Source organism: Oncorhynchus masou, unplaced genomic scaffold (assembly GCF_036934945.1).
Source record: "Oncorhynchus masou masou isolate Uvic2021 unplaced genomic scaffold, UVic_Omas_1.1 unplaced_scaffold_1176, whole genome shotgun sequence".
Taxonomy (NCBI): Eukaryota; Metazoa; Chordata; class Actinopteri; order Salmoniformes; family Salmonidae; genus Oncorhynchus; species Oncorhynchus masou.
The window spans coordinates 143,962-164,548 of NW_027001526.1; the positions used below are offsets into that span (position 1 = coordinate 143,962).

General features: G+C 45.9%; 1 pseudogene; it reads right to left on the reverse strand.

Annotated features, from left to right (window-relative positions):
- Positions 1-1,420: 1,420 nt before the first annotated feature.
- The window catches only part of LOC135529522 (tubulin-specific chaperone D-like), a 54,041-nt pseudogene continuing 34,874 nt past the window's right edge, over positions 1,421-20,587 (reverse strand).

Genomic DNA, 20,587 nt, shown 5'->3' on the forward strand with positions numbered 1-20,587 from the left:
CAGTAGGACCGACCCTGCAGCAAGATTGACCCTACAGTAAGACTGACCCTGCAGCAAGATTGACCCTACAGTAGGACCGACCCTACAGTAGGACCGACCTTACAGTAGGACTGACCATACAGTAGGACCGACCCTACAGCAGGACCGACCCTACAGTAGGACTGACCCTGCAGCAAGATTGACCCTGCAGTAAGACCGACCCTACAGTAGGACCGACCCTACAGTAGGACCGACCCTAGAGTAGGACTGACCCTACAGTAACACTGACCCTACAGCAGGACTGACCCTTCAGTAACACTGACCCTACAGCAGGACTGACCCTACAGCAGGACTGACCCTACAGTAACACCGACCCTACAGTAACACCGACCCTACAGTAGGACTGACCCTACAGTAAGACTGACCCTACAGTAACACTGACCCTACAGTAGGACCGACCCTACAGTAGGACCGACCCTACAGTAACACTGACCCTACAGTAGGACCGACCCTACAGTAGGACCGACCCTACAGTAAGACCGACCCTACAGTAACACTGACCCTACAGTAACACTGACCCTACAGTAGGACCGACCCTACAGTAGGACTGACCCTACAGTAGGACCGACCCTACAGTAAGACCGACCCTACAGTAACACTGACTCTACAGTAGGACCGACCCTACAGTAGGACCGACCCTACAGTAGGACTGACTCCTCTAGAAAACACTGTGACCAATGAGCAGTTCGTAGAAAAGGGAAAAGCCCCGTTCTCTGGAAATGGTCTTTAGTAGTTTACTACATTAACAGCAGTCCCAGCAGGAGATGAACCCTGCACCTGTTCCAGGGTCTGTCCTTAAAACAGCAGCCCCAGCAGGAGATAAAATAGTCTGTCTGTCCACTGCTCATTTCTTGTTAAAACCCTTTCCACGAAATAAGGGGTTTTCCTTTTCTAGTTCATGACCTTAGAACCCTGCACTCAAAGACCTGTACCAGGGTCTGTCCTTAAAACCCTGCACCTGTTACAAAGTCTGTCCTTAAAACCCTGCACCTGTTCCAGGGTCTGTCCTTAAAACCCTGCACCTGTTACAAAGTCTGTCCTTAAAACCCTGCACCTGTTCCAGGGTCTGTCCTTAAAACCCTGCACTCAAAGAACTGTTCCAGGGTCTGTCCTTAAAACCCTGCACCTGTTCCAGGGTCTGTCCTTAAAACCCTGCACCTGTTCCAGGGTCTGTCCTTAAAACCCTGCACTCGAAGACCTGTTCCAGGGTCTGTCCTTAAAACCCTGCACCTGTTCCACGGCCTGTCCTTAAAACCCTGCACCTGTTACAAAGTCTGCATCCCAATTCTCCACATGTTTTCCTAAAGTGTGCATTTGTACAGCCCCTCTCCGGCATTTAAAAGCATAGGATTGAGGGGGGGCCTACACCCGGTTAACTTAGTGGCCGGGGGTGTGCACATGCACACCTGGGGACGGGGAGGGGAGAATCGTAACGCAGCGCTATGGACTACTTGAGTTCCTGTCTCCTGATTCCACTGACCAGTTGGTGTCACTCAGCGACGTCATGACATCATCCATCACGTCAGGGTCAATGACATCGTCGTAGGTCAGCAGCATCTCGTACACCTGGCTGGCTGTGGTCTTCCTGATCTGTAAAGAGAAAGAAAGAAAGAGAGAAAGAAAGAGAGAGGAAGGAGAGAGAGAGAGAGAGAGAGAGAGAGAGAGAAAGAGAGAGAAAGAGAGAGAGAGAGAGAGAGAGAGAGAGAGAGAAAGAAAGAAGAGAGAGAGAGAAGAGAGAAAGAGAGAGAAAGAGAGAGAAAGAGAGAAAGAAGAGAGAGAGAAAGAGAGAGATAAGAGAGAAAAAGAGAGAGAGAAAGAGAGATAAGAGAGAGAAAGAGAGAGAGGAGAAAGAGAGAAAGAAAGAAAGAAAGAGAGAGAGAGAAAGAAAGAAAGAAAGAAAGAGAGAGAAAGAGAGAGAAAGAAAGAAAGAGAGAGAGAGAGAGAGAGAAGAAGAGAAAGAGAGAGAAAGAAGAGAGAGAGAGAGAGAGAGAAGAGAGAAAGGAGAGAGAAAGAGAAAGAAAGAAAGAAAGAAAAAGAAAGAGAGAGAGAGAGAGAGAAGAGAGAGAGAGAGAGAGAGAGAGAGAAGAGAGAAAGAAAGAGAGAAGAGAGAGAAAGAGAGAGAAAGAGAGAGAAAGAGAGAGAGAGAAAGAAAGAGAGAGAGAGAAAGAAAGAGAGAGAAGAGAGAAAGAGGAGAAGAGGGCAGGTTACACATGGCTGGCTGTGGTCTTCCTGATCAGTCCACCGACACCCCTATCAGATCACAACTTCCTGGACAAAATGTTTCACTGTAATAGTGAAGGTGTAAACTTGGCAGTAGAAAAACCTAAACAGTATATTTGACCTCTCAGCCTCCCTATCAAATCTAAAACATGTCAAGACCTTAGACAATTAACAACGATGACAAATGGTTTGATGAAGAACGCAAAAACCTACGAAAGAAATTGAGAAATGTGTTCAAATAAACATAGAGATCCAGAAAACCTGAGTCTACACCTTCACTATGGCAAAACACACACGCATTTCCTTTCACAGGGCTGGGGGATGAGACAGGGATGCAGCTTAAGCCCCACCCTCTTCAACATACATATCAGTGAATTGGCGAGAGCACGAAAAGAGTCTGCAGCACCCGGCCTCACCCTATTAGAATCTGAAGTCAAATGTCTACTGTTTGCTGATGATCTGGTGCTTCTGTCCCCAACCAAGGAGGGCCTACAGCAGCACCTAGATCTGTCCCCAACCAAGGAGGGCCTACAGCAGCACCTAGATCTGTCCCCAACCAAGGAGGGTCTACAGCAGCACCTAGATCTGTCCCCAACCAAGGAGGGTCTACAGCAGCACCTAGATCTGTCCCCAACCAAGGAGGGCCTACAGCAGCACCTAGATCTGTCCCCAACCAAAGAGGGCCTACAGCAGCACCTAGATCTGTCCCCAACCAAGGAGGGCCTACAGCAGCACCTAGATCTGTCCCCAACCAAGGAGGGCCTACAGCAGCACCTAGATCTGTCCCCAACCAAGGAGGGCCTACAGCAGCACCTAGATCTGTCCCCAACCAAGGAGGGCCTACAGCAGCACCTAGATCTGTCACCAACCAAGGAGGGCCTACAGCAGCACCTAGATCTGTCCCCAACCAAGGAGGGCCTACAGCAGCACCTAGATCTGTCCCCAACCAAGGAGGGCCTACAGCAGCACCTAGATCTGTCCCCAACCAAGGAGGACCTACAGCAGCACCTAGATCTGTCCCCAACCAAGGAGGGCCTACAGCAGCACCTAGATCTGTCCCCAACCAAGGAGGGCCTACAGCAGCACCTAGATCTGTCCCCAACCAAGGAGGGCCTACAGCAGCACCTAGATCTGTCCCCAACCAAGGAGGGCCTACAGCAGCACCTAGATCTGTCCCCAACCAAGGAGGGCCTACAGCAGCACCTAGATCTGTCCCCAACCAAGTAGGGCCTACGCAGCACCTAGATCTGTCCCCAACCAAGGCGGGCCTACAGCAGCACCTAGATCTTCTGCACAGATGTCACCAAAAGCACTCACAAACTTCTACAGATGCACAATCGAGAGCATCCTGGCGGGCTGTATCTCCGCCTGGTACGGCAACTGCTCCGCCCTCAACCGTAATGCTCTCCAGAGGGTAGTGAGGTCTGCACAACGCATCACCAGGTGCAAACTACCTGCCCTCCAGGACACCTACACCACCCGATGTTACAGGAAGGCCATAAAGATCATCAAGGACATCAACCACCCGAGCCACTGCCTGTTCACCCCGCTATCATCCAGAAGGCGAGGTCAGTACAGGTGCATCAAAGCTGGGACCGAGAGACTGAAAAACAGCTTCTATCTCAAGGCCATCAGACTGTTAAACAGCCACCACTAACATTGAGTGGCTGCTGCCAACACACTGACACTGACTCAACTCCAGCCACTTTAATAATGGGAATTGATGGGAAATGATGTAAATATATCACTAGCCACTTTAAACAATGCTACCTTATATAATGTTACTTACCCTACATTATTCATCTCATATGCATACGTATATACTGTACTCTATATCATCGACTGCATCCTTATGTAATACATGTATCACTAGCCACTTTAACTATGCCACTTTGTTTACATACTCATCTGATATGTATATACTGTACTCGATACCATCTACTGTATCTTGCCTATGCTGCTCTGTACCATCACTCATTCATATCCTTATGTAGATATTCTTTATCCCCTTACACTGTGTATAAGATATTAGTTTTGGAATTGTTAGTTAGATTACTTGTTGGTTATTACTGCATTGTCGTAACAAGAAGCACAAGCATTTCGCTACACTCGCATTAACATCTGCTAACCATGTGTATGTGACAAATAAAATTTGATTTGAGATTCTGTCAGACCTGGGCCCTGATGGTTAATCTCAGTAAGACCAAAATAATGTTGTTCCAAAACAGGTCCAGTCGCCAGGACCACAAATACAAATTCCATCTAGACACCATTTCCCGAGAACACATGAAAAACTATACAAACCTCGGCCTAAACATCAGCATCACAGGTAACTTCCACAAAGCTGTGAACGAGCTGAGAGACAAGGCAAGAAGGGCCTTCTATGCCATCAAAAGGAACATAAAATTCGACATACCAATTAGGATCTGGCTAAAAACACTTGAATCAGTTATAGAGCCCATTGCCCTTTATGGTTGTGAGGTCTGGGGTCCGCTCACCAACCAAGACCTCACAAAATGGGACAAAAAAACAAACAATTTGAGACTCTACATGCAAAATTCTGCAAAAATATCCTCCGTGTACAACGTAAAACACCAAATAATACACACAGAGCAGAATTAGGCCGATACCCGCTAAATTCTACAACCACTTAAAGGAAGTGATCTACTGGGTGAAACACCACAGTGTGACATCACAGCAGCATGATGTGTGGCCTGTTGCCACAAGAAAAGGTCAACCAGTTTTTGTACTTTAACTATTTGCACATCATTACAACACTTTATAAAGACATCTGAAATGTCTCTATTCCTTTGGAACTTGTGAGTGTAATGTTTACTGTTCATTTTTTTATTGTTTATTTCACTTTTGTCTATGATTTATTTCACTTGCTTTGGCAATGTAAACATATGTTTCCCATGACAATAAAAACCCTTACATTGAAATTGAGAGAGAGAGAGGCAGAGAGAGAGAGAGAGAGAGAGAGAGAGAGAGGCAGAGAGAGAGGCAGAGAGAGAGAGAGAGAGAGAGAGAGAGGCAGAGAGAGAGAGAGAGGCAGAGAGAGAGAGGCAGAGAGAGAGAGAGAGGGAGAGAGGGAGAGAGAAAGAGAGAGAGAGGGAGAGAGCGAAACAGAGAGGCAGAGAGAGAGAGACAGATGAGAGAGGCAGAGAGAGAAACAGAGAGACAGATGAGAGAGAGAGATGAGAGACAGATGAGAGAGAGATGAGAGACATGAGAGAGAGATGAGAGACAGATGAGAGAGATATGAGAGACAAATGAGAGAGAGACAGATGAGAGAGAGAGAGAGAAATGAGAGTGATGCAGAGAGAGATGCAGAGAGAGAGATGAAATGCAGAGAGAGATCAGAGACAGAGATGAGAGAGAAACAGAGAGAGAGAGAGATGAGAGATGCAGAGAGAGAAATGAGAGATGCAGAGATGAGAGATGCAGAGAGAGAGAGAGACAGAGACAGAGAGACAGAGACAGAGATGAGAGAGATACAGAGAGAGAGATGAGAGATACAGAGAGAGAGAGATGAGAGATACACAGAGAGAGATGAGAGATGCAGAGAGAGAGAGATGAGAGATGCAGAGAGAGAGAGATGAGAGATGCAGAGAGAGAGAGAGCTAACTCACCACAGGGAAGGGGTGACAGAGGAGCAGCAGCAGCTGGAACAGAACCTTCTTACGGACCTCTCCCTGAAACTGGATCAGACCACAGAACCTACAGGAGGGGAGAGAGAGTAGGGTGAGGGTGAGGGGAGAGAGAGTAGGGTGAGGGTGAGAGAGAGTAGGGTGTGGGTGAGGGGGAGAGAGAGTAGGGTGAGGGTGAGGGGGAGAGAGAGTAGGGTGAGGGTGAGAGAGAGTAGGGTTCGGGTGAGAGAGAGTAGGGTTTGGGTGAGGGGAGAGAGTAGGGTTCGGGTGAGGGGAGAGAGAGTAGGGTTAGGATGAGGGTGAGAGAGAGTAGGGTTCGGGTGAGAGAGAGTAGGGTTCGGGTGAGAGAGAGTAGGGTGAGGGTGAGAGAGAGTAGGGTGAGGGTGAGGGGGAGTAGGGTGAGGGTGAGAGAGAGTAGGGTGAGGGTGAAGGTGAAGGGGAGAGAGAGTAGGGTGAGGGTGAGAGAGAGTAGGGTGAGGGTGAAGGTGAAGGGGAGAGAGAGTAGGGTGAGGGTGAGAGAGAGTAGGGTTCGGGTGAGAGAGAGAGAGTAGGGTTCGGGTGAGAGAGAGAGAGTAGGGTTCGGGTGAGGGGGAGAGAGAGTAGGGTGAGGGTGAGGGGGAGAGAGAGTAGGGTTCGGGTGAGGGGGAGAGAGAGTAGGGTGAGGGTGAGGGGGAGAGAGAGAGTAGGGTGAGGGTGAGGGGGAGAGAGAGTAGGGTTTGGGTGAGGGCGAGAGAGAGTAGGGTTTGGGTGAGGGGGGGAGAGAGAGTAGGGTTCGGGTGAGAGAGAGTAGGGTTCGGGTGAGGGGGAGAGAGAGTAGGATGAGGGTGAGAGAGCAATGAGTGTGTATATCAGGTTGTGTGTAATGACTAAATGTTTTAACACTGTATCAGAGGTGAGATGCAGTGGAGATGTATTCGGAGTGTGTGTGTGTGTGTGTTAACAGAAACCCCTCTCACACAGCGATGGCAGAGCGGAGCTTCTGAGTGTCCTTGGACCTCTTAATCTCTTCCTTACAGAGAGCCAACAAGTCCACACAGAACTGATGACTACAGAGAGAGAGGGAGAGAGGGGAGGGGTGAGAGAGAGAGAGAGAGAGAGAGAGAGAGAGAGAGAGAGAGAGAGAGAAAGAGAGAGAGAGAAAAAGGCAAGAAAGAGAGCAGAGAAGAGAAGAGAAAAAGGAGAGAGAAACAGGGAGACAGAGGAGAGAGAAAGAGCAGAGAGAGCAAATAACAGATTAGCATAGCTTCTATTCATTCAATCAGCCACTATATTACATATCTTCATGTATTCTACATATACAACACTGTAAACTCTTCGAAATGTCCTGTTTCTGCTGTTTCTGACAGATAAGAAAGTAGCACTGAGTCCTACCTAACAGGCATCAGTAGAACAGTCTATAACATGAACCCCACTCACTCCTGGTCTGTAGTGAAGGCGTCAAAACAGGCTCTAGCCAGCATCTGGTCCAGCATCTTCAGGAAGGGGATAGACACCCTACACAGAGACACACACACATTACACACAGGCTCTAGCCAGCATCTGGTCCAGCATCTTCAGGAAGGGGATAGACACCCTACACAGAGACACACACACATTACACACAGGCTCTAGCCAGCATCTGGTCCAGCATCTTCAGGAAGGGGATAGACACCCTACACAGAGACACACACACATTACACACAGGCTCTAGCCAGCATCTGGTCCAGCATCTTCAGGAAGGGGATAGACACCCTACACAGAGACACACACATTACACACAGGCTCTAGCCAGCATCTGGTCCAGCATCTTCAGGAAGGGGATAGACACCCTACACAGAGACACACACACATTACACACAGGCTCTAGCCAGCATCTGGTCCAGCATCTTCAGGAAGGGATAGACACCCTACACAGAGACACAGGACACACAGTTTATCACTAGTTTGATTTCATCTGTAGTTTACCAGGTTCGTTTCATTGAGATTGACACTAGAGAGACAGTGTAATAAACATTTATTTTTTTAACTATAAATTTAAATCTCCCCACGTGACTGTAAAACTGAGAGAGAGAAAAGAGTGTGTGTAAGCATGGATACAAAGGTGTGTGTGTGTGCCTGTCATTTCTCAGGTTGTCTCTGAAGACGTGCAGCAGTGTGTGTGTGTGTGTGTGTACCTGTCATTTCTCAGGTTGTCTCTGAAGACGTGCAGCAGTGTGTGTGTGTGTGTGTGTGTACCTGTCATTTCTCAGGTTGTCTCTGAAGACGTGCAGCAGTGTGTGTGTGTGTGTGTGTACCTGTCATTTCTCAGGTTGTCTCTGAAGACGTGCAGCAGTGTGTGTGTGTACCTGTCATTTCTCAGGTTGTCTCTGAAGACGTGCAGCAGTGCTTCACTAAACTGTCCCAGCGCTGCTGTATCCTGCTGAATCAGCATCAGGTGGTCGAACAGAGACTGGGAGGAGAAACGCACCTGGAGACGGAGACACAAGGAGAGAGAGAGGGAGGGAGGGAGGGAGGGAGGGAGGGAGGGAGGGAGGGAGGGAGGCAGGGGAGGGAGGGAGGGAGGGAGGGAGGGAGGGAGGGAGGGAGGGAGGGAGGGAGGGAGGGAGGCAGGGAGGGAGGGAGGGAGGGAGGGAGGGAGGGAGGGACATCAGTGTAGTTAACATCAGACCCAGAGGACTGATAGAGACATCAGTGTAGTTAACATCAGAGAGGACTGATAGAGACATCAGTGTAGTTAACATCAGACCCAGAGGACTGATAGAGACATCATAGTGTAGTTAACATCAGACCCAGAGGACTGATAGAGACATCAGTGTAGTTAACATCAGAGAGGACTGATAGAGACATCAGTGTAGTTAACATCAGAGAGGACTGATAGATACATCAGTGTAGTTAACATCAGAGAGGACTGATAGAGACATCAGTGTAGTTAACATCAGACCCAGAGGACTGATAGAGACATCAGTGTAGTTAACATCAGACCCAGAGGACTGATAGAGACATCAGTGTAGTTAACATCATACAGAGGACTGATAGAGACATCAGTGTAGTTAACATCATACAGAGGACTGATAGAGACATCAGTGTAGTTAACATCAGACCCAGAGGACTGATAGAGACATCAGTGTAGTTAACATCAGACCCAGAGGACTGATAGAGACATCAGTGTAGTTAACATCAGAGGACTGATAGAGACATCAGTGTAGTTAACATCAGACCCAGAGGACTGATAGAGACATCAGTGTAGTTAACATCAGACCCAGAGGACTGATAGAGACATCAGTGTAGTTAACATCATACAGAGGACTGATAGAGACATCAGTGTAGTTAACATCAGACCCAGAGGACTGATAGAGACATCAGTGTAGTTAACATCAGACCCAGAGGACTGATAGAGACATCAGTGTAGTTAACATCAGAGGACTGATAGAGACATCAGTGTAGTTAACATCAGACCCAGAGGACTGATAGAGACATCAGTGTAGTTAACATCAGAGGACTGATAGAGACATCAGTGTAGTTAACATCAGACCCAGAGGACTGATAGAGACATCATAGTGTAGTTAACATCAGAGAGGACTGATAGAGACATCATAGTGTAGTTAACATCAGAGAGGACTGATAGAGACATCAGTGTAGTTAACATCAGACCCAGAGGACTGATAGAGACATCATAGTGTAGTTAACATCAGAGAGGACTGATAGAGACATCAGTGTAGTTAACATCAGACCCAGAGGACTGATAGAGACATCAGTGTAGTTAACATCAGACCCAGAGGACTGATAGAGACATCAGTGTAGTTAACATCAGAGAGGACTGATAGAGACATCAGTGTAGTTAACATCAGACCCAGAGGACTGATAGAGACATCAGTGTAGTTAACATCAGACCCAGAGGACTGATAGAGACATCAGTGTAGTTAACATCAGAGAGGACTGATAGAGACATCAGTGTAGTTAACATCAGACCCAGAGGACTGATAGAGACATCAGTGTAGTTAACATCAGAGGACTGATAGAGACATCAGTGTAGTTAACATCAGACCCAGAGGACTGATAGAGACATCAGTGTAGTTAACATCAGAGAGGACTGATAGAGACATCAGTGTAGTTAACATCAGACCCAGAGGACTGATAGAGACATCAGTGTAGTTAACATCAGAGAGGACTGATAGAGACATCAGTGTAGTTAACATCAGACCCAGAGGACTGATAGAGACATCAGTGTAGTTAACATCAGAGAGGACTGATAGAGACATCAGTGTAGTTAACATCAGACCCAGAGGACTGATAGAGACATCAGTGTAGTTAACATCAGAGAGGACTGATAGAGACATCAGTGTAGTTAACATCAGACCCAGAGGACTGATAGAGACATCAGTGTAGTTAACATCAGAGAGGACTGATAGAGACATCAGTGTAGTTAACATCAGACCCAGAGGACTGATAGAGACATCAGTGTAGTTAACATCAGAGGACTGATAGAGACATCAGTGTAGTTAACATCAGACCCAGAGGACTGATAGAGACATCAGTGTAGTTAACATCAGACCCAGAGGACTGATAGAGACATCAGTGTAGTTAACATCAGACCCAGAGGACTGATAGAGACATCAGTGTAGTTAACATCATACAGAGGACTGATAGAGACATCAGTGTAGTTAACATCAGACCCAGAGGACTGATAGAGACATCAGTGTAGTTAACATCAGACCCAGAGGACTGATAGAGACATCAGTGTAGTTAACATCAGAGGACTGATAGAGACATCAGTGTAGTTAACATCAGACAGAGGACTGATAGAGACATCAGTGTAGTTAACATCAGACCCAGAGGACTGATAGAGACATCAGTGTAGTTAACATCAGAGGACTGATAGAGACATCAGTGTAGTTAACATCAGACCCAGAGGACTGATAGAGACATCAGTGTAGTTAACATCAGACCCAGAGGACTGATAGAGACATCAGTGTAGTTAACATCAGACCCAGAGGACTGATAGAGACATCAGTGTAGTTAACATCAGACCCAGAGGACTGATAGAGACATCAGTGTAGTTAACATCAGAGAGAAGACTGATAGAGACATCAGTGTAGTTAACATCATACAGAGGACTGATAGAGACATCAGTGTAGTTAACATCAGACCCAGAGGACTGATAGAGACATCAGTGTAGTTAACATCAGAGAGGACTGATAGAGACATCAGTGTAGTTAACATCAGACCCAGAGGACTGATAGAGACATCAGTGTAGTTAACATCAGACCCAGAGGACTGATAGAGACATCAGTGTAGTTAACATCAGAGAGGACTGATAGAGACATCAGTGTAGTTAACATCAGAGAGGACTGATAGATACATCAGTGTAGTTAACATCAGAGAGGACTGATAGAGACATCAGTGTAGTTAACATCATACAGAGGACTGATAGAGACATCAGTGTAGTTAACATCAGACCCAGAGGACTGATAGAGACATCAGTGTAGTTAACATCAGACCCAGAGGACTGATAGAGACATCAGTGTAGTTAACATCAGACCCAGAGGACTGATAGAGACATCAGTGTAGTTAACATCAGACCCAGAGGACTGATAGAGACATCAGTGTAGTTAACATCAGAGAGGACTGATAGAGACATCAGTGTAGTTAACATCAGAGGACTGATAGAGACATCAGTGTAGTTAACATCAGACCCAGAGGACTGATAGAGACATCAGTGTAGTTAACATCAGACCCAGAGGACTGATAGAGACATCAGTGTAGTTAACATCAGAGAGGACTGATAGAGACATCAGTGTAGTTAACATCAGACCCAGAGGACTGATAGAGACATCAGTGTAGTTAACATCACCCAGAGGACTGATAGAGACATCAGTGTAGTTAACATCAGACCCAGAGGACTGATAGAGACATCAGTGTAGTTAACATCAGAGGACTGATAGAGACATCAGTGTAGTTAACATCATACAGAGGACTGATAGAGACATCAGTGTAGTTAACATCAGAGAGGACTGATAGAGACATCAGTGTAGTTAACATCAGACCCAGAGGACTGATAGAGACATCAGTGTAGTTAACATCAGACCCAGAGGACTGATAGAGACATCAGTGTAGTTAACATCAGACCCAGAGGACTGATAGAGACATCAGTGTAGTTAACATCAGACCCAGAGGACTGATAGAGACATCAGTGTAGTTAACATCAGACCCAGAGGACTGATAGAGACATCAGTGTAGTTAACATCAGAGAGGACTGATAGAGACATCAGTGTAGTTAACATCAGAGAGGACTGATAGAGACATCAGTGTAGTTAACATCATACAGAGGACTGATAGAGACATCAGTGTAGTTAACATCATACAGAGGACTGATAGAGACATCAGTGTAGTTAACATCAGAGAGGACTGATAGAGACATCAGTGTAGTTAACATCAGACCCAGAGGACTGATAGAGACATCAGTGTAGTTAACATCAGACCCAGAGGACTGATAGAGACATCAGTGTAGTTAACATCAGAGAGGACTGATAGAGACATCAGTGTAGTTAACATCATACAGAGGACTGATAGAGACATCAGTGTAGTTAACATCAGACCCAGAGGACTGATAGAGACATCAGTGTAGTTAACATCAGAGGACTGATAGAGACATCAGTGTAGTTAACATCAGACCCAGAGGACTGATAGAGACATCAGTGTAGTTAACGTCAGACCCAGAGGACTGTAACAGATCAGTAGAAACTGAGATCCAGACCAGAACAATACAACTATAAAACACGGTGTAAGTCTGGACCGTGTGAGAAGCCACATTGAGCAACATTAAGTCTAAACAGCTCATCTCTCTGTCTGCGTACCAAATTACACTCTATTTCCTACACAGTGCACTACTTTTGACCAGGGCCCATAGGGGAGAGGGTTCTATTTTGGGACGCACACTCTGATTTCCTGGCATCACTTCCTTCCCATAGTGATGACAGGTGGAAACTGAGTGACACACTGAAGGCTGGTGACAACTGGCTCATCGTTCTCATAGCAACAACACAGCATCAACACCCGCTGGAGAGGAGAGGACTTCTGTCTTCTATACATTGGAAATGTCTGTAGTTTTTTACATTTTATTTCACCTTTATTTAACTAGGCAAGTCAGTTAAGAACAAATTCTTATTTACATTGACGGCCTAGGAACAGTGGGTTTAACTGGTCTAGGAACAGTGGGTTTAACTGGTCTAGGAACAGTGGGTTAACTGGTCTAGGAACAGTGGGGTTAACTGGTCTAGGAACAGTGGGGTTAACTGGTCTAGGAACAGTGGGTTAACTGGTCTAGGAACAGTGGGGTTAACTGGTCTAGGAACAGTGGGGTTAACTGGTCTAGGAACAGTGGGTTAACTGGTCTAGGAACAGTGGGGTTAACTGGTCTAGGAACAGTGGGTTAATTGGTCTAGGAACAGTGGGTTAACTGGTCTAGGAACAGTGGGTTAACTGCCTGTTCAGGAGCAGAGCGACAGATATGTAACTTGTCAGTTCAGGGATTTGAACTTGCAACCTTCCGGTTACTAGTCCAACACTCTAACCACTAGGCTACCCGTGATGACATGCTGGTCTTTCAGGGGGTACGAGAGGAGAAGAGAGTTGGACTAAGCAGTGGGAGAGGGGGGAGGGGAGTCTCACAGGAGATGGTTTATGAAATATCCAGGATGACATGCTGGTCTTTCAGGGGGTACGAGAGGAGAGAAGAGAGTTGGACTAAGCAGTGGGAGAGATGGGAGGGAGTCTCACAGGAGATGGTTTATGAAATATCCAGGATCCAACAGGATGCTTCTACACTTTGGACTCTTGTGTGTGAGAACCAACTCCAGATCAGCCTCGGGACACCGTTCTGGCTACCTCAGAAGTGTCTGTGTGTCTCCAGTCCAGCCAGATTATAGCAAGAGTCAGAGACAGAGAAACACACACACACACAGAGACAGAGAGACAGAGAAACACACACACACACAGAGACAGAGAGACAGAGAAACACACACACACACAGAGACAGAGAGACAGAGAAACACACACACACACAGAGACAGAGAGACAGACAGAGAGCATGGAGCAGGCCAGATCAGCCTAGGGACACCGTTCTGGCTACCTCAGAAGTGTCTGTGTGTCTCCAGTCCAGTCAGATTATAGCAAGAGTCAGAGACAGAGAAACACACACACACACACACACAGAGACAGAGAGACAGAGAAACACACACACACACAGAGACAGAGAGTCAGAGACAGAGAAACACACACACACACAGACAGAGAGACAGAGACAGACAGAGAGCATGGAGCAGGCCAGATCAGCCACGGGACACCGTTCTGGCTACCTCAGAAGTGTCTGTGTGTCTCCAGTCCAGTCAGATTATAGCAAGAGTCAGAGACAGAGAAACACACACACACACACACAGAGAGACAGACAGAGAGACAGAGAGCATGGAGCAGGCCAGATCAGCCTCGGGACACAGTTCTGGCTACCTCAGAAGTGTCTGTGTGTCTCCAGTCCAGCCAGATTATAGCAAGAGTCAGAGACAGAGAAACACAACATATAAATACCATCTAGCAGATCTTATTGAGGGTGTAGCATGTGTTCCAGGCTCCAACAGTGGAGTAATATCTAACAATACACAACCTAAAGTAAAGGACTGGAGTTAAGAATATAGAAATATTTGGATGATGACAGAGCGACATGGACTAAGATACAGTAGTATAGAATACAGTATATACATATGAGATGAGTAATGCATAGACTAAGATACAGTAGAATAGTATAGAATACAGTATATACATGTGAGATGAGTAATGCATAGACTAAGATACAGTAGAATAGAATACAGTATATACATATGAGATGAGTAATACATAGACTAAGATACAGTAGAATAGTATAGAATACAGTATATACATGTGAGATGAGTAATGCATAGACTAAGATACAGTAGAATAGTATAGAATACAGTATATACATATGAGATGAGTAATACATAGACTAAGATACAGTAGAATAGTATAGAATACAGTATATACATATGAGATGAGTAATACATAGACTAAGATACAGTAGAATAGTATAGAATACAGTATATACATATGAGATGAGTAATGCATAGACTAAGATACAGTAGAATAGTATAGAATACAGTATATACATATGAGATGAGTAATGCATAGACTAAGATACAGTAGAATAGAATACAGTATATACATATGAGATGAGTAATGCAGGATATGTGAACATGATTAAAGTGACCAGTGTTCCATTATTAAAGTGACCAGTGTTCCATTATTAGTGACCAGTGTTCCATTATTAAAGTGACTAGTGTTCCATTATTAAAGTGACCAGTGTTCCATTATTAAAGTGACCAGTGTTCCATTATTAAAGTGACTAGTGTTCCATTATTAAAGTGACCAGTGTTCCATTATTAAAGTGACTAGTGTTCCATTATTAAAGTGACCAGTGTTCCATTATTAAGGTGACCAGTGTTCCATTATTAAGGTGACCAGTGTTCCATTATTAAAGTGACCAGTGTTCCATTATTAAAGTGACCAGTGTTCCATTATTAAAGTGACCTGTGTTCCATTATTAAAGTGACCAGTGTTCCATTATTAAAGTGACCAGTGTTCCATTATTAAAGTGACCAGTGTTCCATTATTAAAGTGACCAGTGTTCCATTATTAAAGTGACCAGTGTTCCGTTATTAAAGTGACCAGTGTTCCGTTATTAAAGTGACCAGTGTTCCATGATTAAAGTGACCAGTGTTCCATTATTAACGTGACCAGTGTTCCATTATTAAAGTGACCAGTGTTCCATTATTAAAGTGACCAGTGTTCCATTATTAAAGTGACCAGTGATTACTTGCCTATGTTTATAAGGAGCAATCAGTAGGGCAAAAGGTACTTATAAAACCTTCATTCACCTCACACACACACACACACACACACACACACACACACACCACAGAAAGGAATGGTTTAAGATGGGGAAGGAGGTTTCCTTAAAGAAAGGAAAGACCAGCCGACGTCACTAAACACAGATCCATTTGTTCTGGATCAACTCCCATCTGTGTTTTGGGTTTTAGGTTGTTGTTTACAGGAACCAGGTGGATGAGGGCCAGAGGAGCGTCAAGCTGATGCCCGGTGCCCGATATACTGATAGAACAGATGAGAGTGGAGGTACTGGTGTCCTCGGTGGTGTGAATATTAGCAGTGTGATGGGCCCCCCCTGCTGGCCTTCAGACCCACACACTGTAGAGACCAGTGGTCAAACCCCTGTTTCACTAAGGTGTTTTCCAGAGACAACATCATGACTTTCGTTGACTCGCAAATCGGCAATAACATGCAGTCTTTGGACTGTAGCAATGTGGGAACCACAGTCAATGTACACAGTGAGGGCTAGTGGCGTGTGGTACTGGTACTGGCCCAGACAGTGAGATACTGTAGCTACAGACAGATAACGACAGACACAGACTGTGGCTATAGACAGATAACCACAGACAGATGACTACAAACAGCTACTGTAGCTACAGACAGACAACTAAAGACATGCTGTGGACAGACAGATAACTACAGACACATACTGTGGCTACAGACAGATAACTACAGACACATACTGTGGCTACAGACAGATAACTATAGACAGATAACTATAGACACATACTGTGGCTACAGACAGATAACTATAGACATATAACTATAGACATATACTGTGGCTACAGACAGATAACTATAGACATATAACTACAGACATATACTGTGGCTACAGACACATACTGTGGCTACAGACAGATAACTACAGACATATACTGTGGCCACAGACATCTAGCCGATCTAGAGTGTAATCATTAGTCCAACAGTTGCAAACGAAAGTTTCTATTGGACAAATTCAGGTATGTTTATCCCGGTTTTTCAACAGAATCGGTGCAATGAACACACCCCTGAGCACACGCATACACAGTTCTCTTTCATAGCAGCCACATACAAACAGCTCATTGTGTATATAAATTCCTTGTCACGTCTATCTCCGTGCTCTCCCCCTCTCACCTTTTCCCTTCGCTTGTGGACTTCAGTGCACAACACATTAGCTGTCTGTGACCAGGCGAAAAAACCTTTCCAAGCCAAACCTTCATATCATGACCGCTAACCGCACACAGCCTACATTGTTGTCACGTCATAGTCAACATGGCTACTAGAATTAACCCGTTAGTGAACCCGCTACAATCATGCAAGCCAGCAAGCAGTTTAGCAGTTACACAGACTGGCCCCGGTGGCAATACATTAACAAAGCCAAAAGTTTACCTTGACTTGGAAGAGTTCCAGTGTTGGATAGCCATAGCCAGCTAGCTAACATAGCATCCCTCTCTGTTTGAGCAGGGTGTTTCAGTAGGCTAAACTAGCTAGCTACATTAGCTAGCTAAGTAAATGAAAAAAAAAGAAAGAAATATAGCTACAGTAGCTCTCTCGCTCACTGGTCTCTCACTCACTATTGCTTCTCCTTCATTGAATTTTTTTGTTTAAATGTATTTGTTAAAAACTGTTGAACTATTGTCTTTCTCTCACCTTGAGTCAACTACTCACCACATGTTATGCACTGCAGTGCTAGCTAGCCGTAGCTTACACTTTCACGACTAGATTCATCATGTTATGCACTGCAGTGCTAGCTAGCCGTAGCTTACGCTTTCAGTACTAGATTCATCATGTTATGCACTGCAGTGCTAGCTGTAGCTTACGCTTTCATCATGTTATGCACTGCAGTGCTAGCTAGCCGTAGCTTACGCTTTCAGTACTAGATTCATCATGTTATGCACTGCAGTGCTAGCTAGCTGTAGCTTACACTGTCATGACTAGATTCCGGCTACACCATGGTACTACTGTAGACCTTCATTGCAAAACAGTTTTAATCCATTATTTGGTGGCATGTGGAAAAGGATAACTTATTTATATTTCAAAATTCGCATTTTTATGAATTTCACTCTGAGGAGACTGCTACAGACACATGGCTAAAGACACAGAACTACAGACACATGGCTACAGACACAGAGCTACAGACACAGAGCTACAGACACATGGCTACAGACACAGAGCTACAGACACAGAGCTACAGACACATGGCTACAGACACAGAGCTAGACACATGGCTACAGACAAATGGCTACAGACACAGAGCCGTAGACACCACTGACACCGGGCCACAGAGCAACAGACACACCACAACAGAAAATACAGACACAGACACATATCTACAGACACAGAGCAACAGACACGGAGCTACAAGCACAGAGCTACATGGGCCACAGACACTACAGACACCGAGCTACAGACACGGGACCACGGGCACCACAGACACATATCTACAGACACAGAGCTACAGACACGGGACCACGGGCACCACAGACACATATCTACAGACACAGAGCTCCAGGAGCTAAAGACACAGGGCTACAGACACAGTTACAGACACATAGCTACTGACAATACAGACACAGGCACATAGCTACAGACACAGAGCTACAGGGCTACAGACACAGGGCTACAGACACAGGGCTACAGGCACAGGGCTACAGACACAGGGCTACAGACACAGAGCTACAGGCACAGAGCTAGACACATGGCTACAGACACAAGGCTACAGACACAAGGCTACAGACACAGGGCTACAGACACATGGCTACAGACACAGGGCTACAGACACAGGGCTACAGGCACAGGGCTACAGACACAGAGCTACAGACACAGAGTTACAGACACATGGCTACAGACACAGAGCTACAGACACATGGCTACAGACACAGAGCTACAGACACAGAGTTACAGGGCTACAGGGCTACAGACACAGGGCTACAGGCACAGAGTTACAGGGCTACAGACACAGAGCTACAGACACAGGGCTACAGACACAGGGCTACAGACACAGGGCTACAGACACAGAGCTACAGACACAGGGCTACAGACACAGGGCTACAGACACAGGGCTACAGACACAGGGCTACAGACACAGGGCTACAGACACAGAGCTACAGACACAAGGCTACAGACACAGGGCTACAGACACAGGGCTACAGACACAGGGCTACAGACACAGGGCTACAGACACAGGGCTACAGACACAGAGCTACAGACACAGGGCTACAGACACAGAGTTACAGGGCTACAGACACAGGGCTACAGACACAGAGTTACAGGGCTACAGGCACAGGGCTACAGACACAGGGCTACAGACACAGGGCTACAGACACAGGGCTACAGACACAGAGCTACAGACACAGGGCTACAGACACGTACCGTAGACTCAGTCAGCACGTACCGTAGACTCAGTCAGTCCTCCCACAGACACGGTCAACCCCAGCAGTGTGTGGTACTGGTATTGGGGCAGTCAGGGCTACAGACACAGAGCTACAGACAGAGGGCTACAGACACGTACCGTAGACTCAGTCAGTCCTCCCACAGACACGGTCAACCCCAGCAGTGTGTGGTACTGGTATTGGGGCAGTCAGGGCTACAGACACGTACCGTAGACTCAGTCAGTCCTCCCACAGACACGGTCAACCCCAGCAGTGTGTGGTACTGGTATTGGGGCAGTCTGAGCAGCTGGGTGACGTGGGGGAAGGCCTGAGACGGAGCGTTCCAGTTCAGACCCTCTGCCCCTTCACTGAGAGAGCAGAGAGACACACGGGGTCCAGTTAGTTTTTCAATTCAATTACCAAACTGAAATGTACATCTTTCATAGAAACGTGCCCACTGTATGAGATTACCCAGAGACATCATTTGTATTGTATGAGATCACCCTAAACCATCCAGAGAGTCATGTATGAGATTACCCTGAGATGTCCATAGTATTGTATGAGATCACCCTGAGACATCCATAGTATTGTATGAGATCACCCTGAGACATCCACAGTTTTGTATGAGATCACCCTGAGCCATCCATAGTATTGTATGAGATCACCCTGAGCCATCCATAGTATTGTATGAGATTACCCTGAGCCATCCATAGTATTGTATGAGATCACCCTGAGCCATCCATAGTATTGTATGAGATCACCCTAAACCAGAGAGTCATGTATGAGATTACCCTGAGCCATCCATAGTATTGTATGAGATCACCCTGAGATATCCATAGTATTGTATGAGATCACCCTGAGCCATCCATAGTATTGAATGAGATCACCCTGAGCCATCCATAGTATTGTATGAGATTACCCTGAGACATCCATAGTATTGTATGAGATTACCCTGAGCCATCCATAGTATTGTATGAGATCACCCTGAGCCATCCATAGTATTGTATGAGATCACCCTGAGCCCTCCATAGTATTGTATGAGATCACCCTGAGCCATCCATAGTATTGTATGAGATTACCCTGAGCCATCCATAGTATTGTATGAGATCACCCTGAGCCATCCATAGTATTGTATGAGATCACCCTGAGCCATCCATAGTATTGAATGAGATTACCCTGAGATATCCATAGAGTCTTACTATGACATGTGGTTGTCTCACCTAGCTACCTGAGAACTACTCTGTTGAGAGATAATGTGGTTGTCTCACCTAGCTACCTGAGAACTACTCTGTTGAGGGATAATGTGGTTGTCTCACCTAGCTACCTGATAACTACTCTGAGTGATAATGTACTGACTGATGTGGTTGTCTCACCGAGCTACCTGATAACTACTCTGAG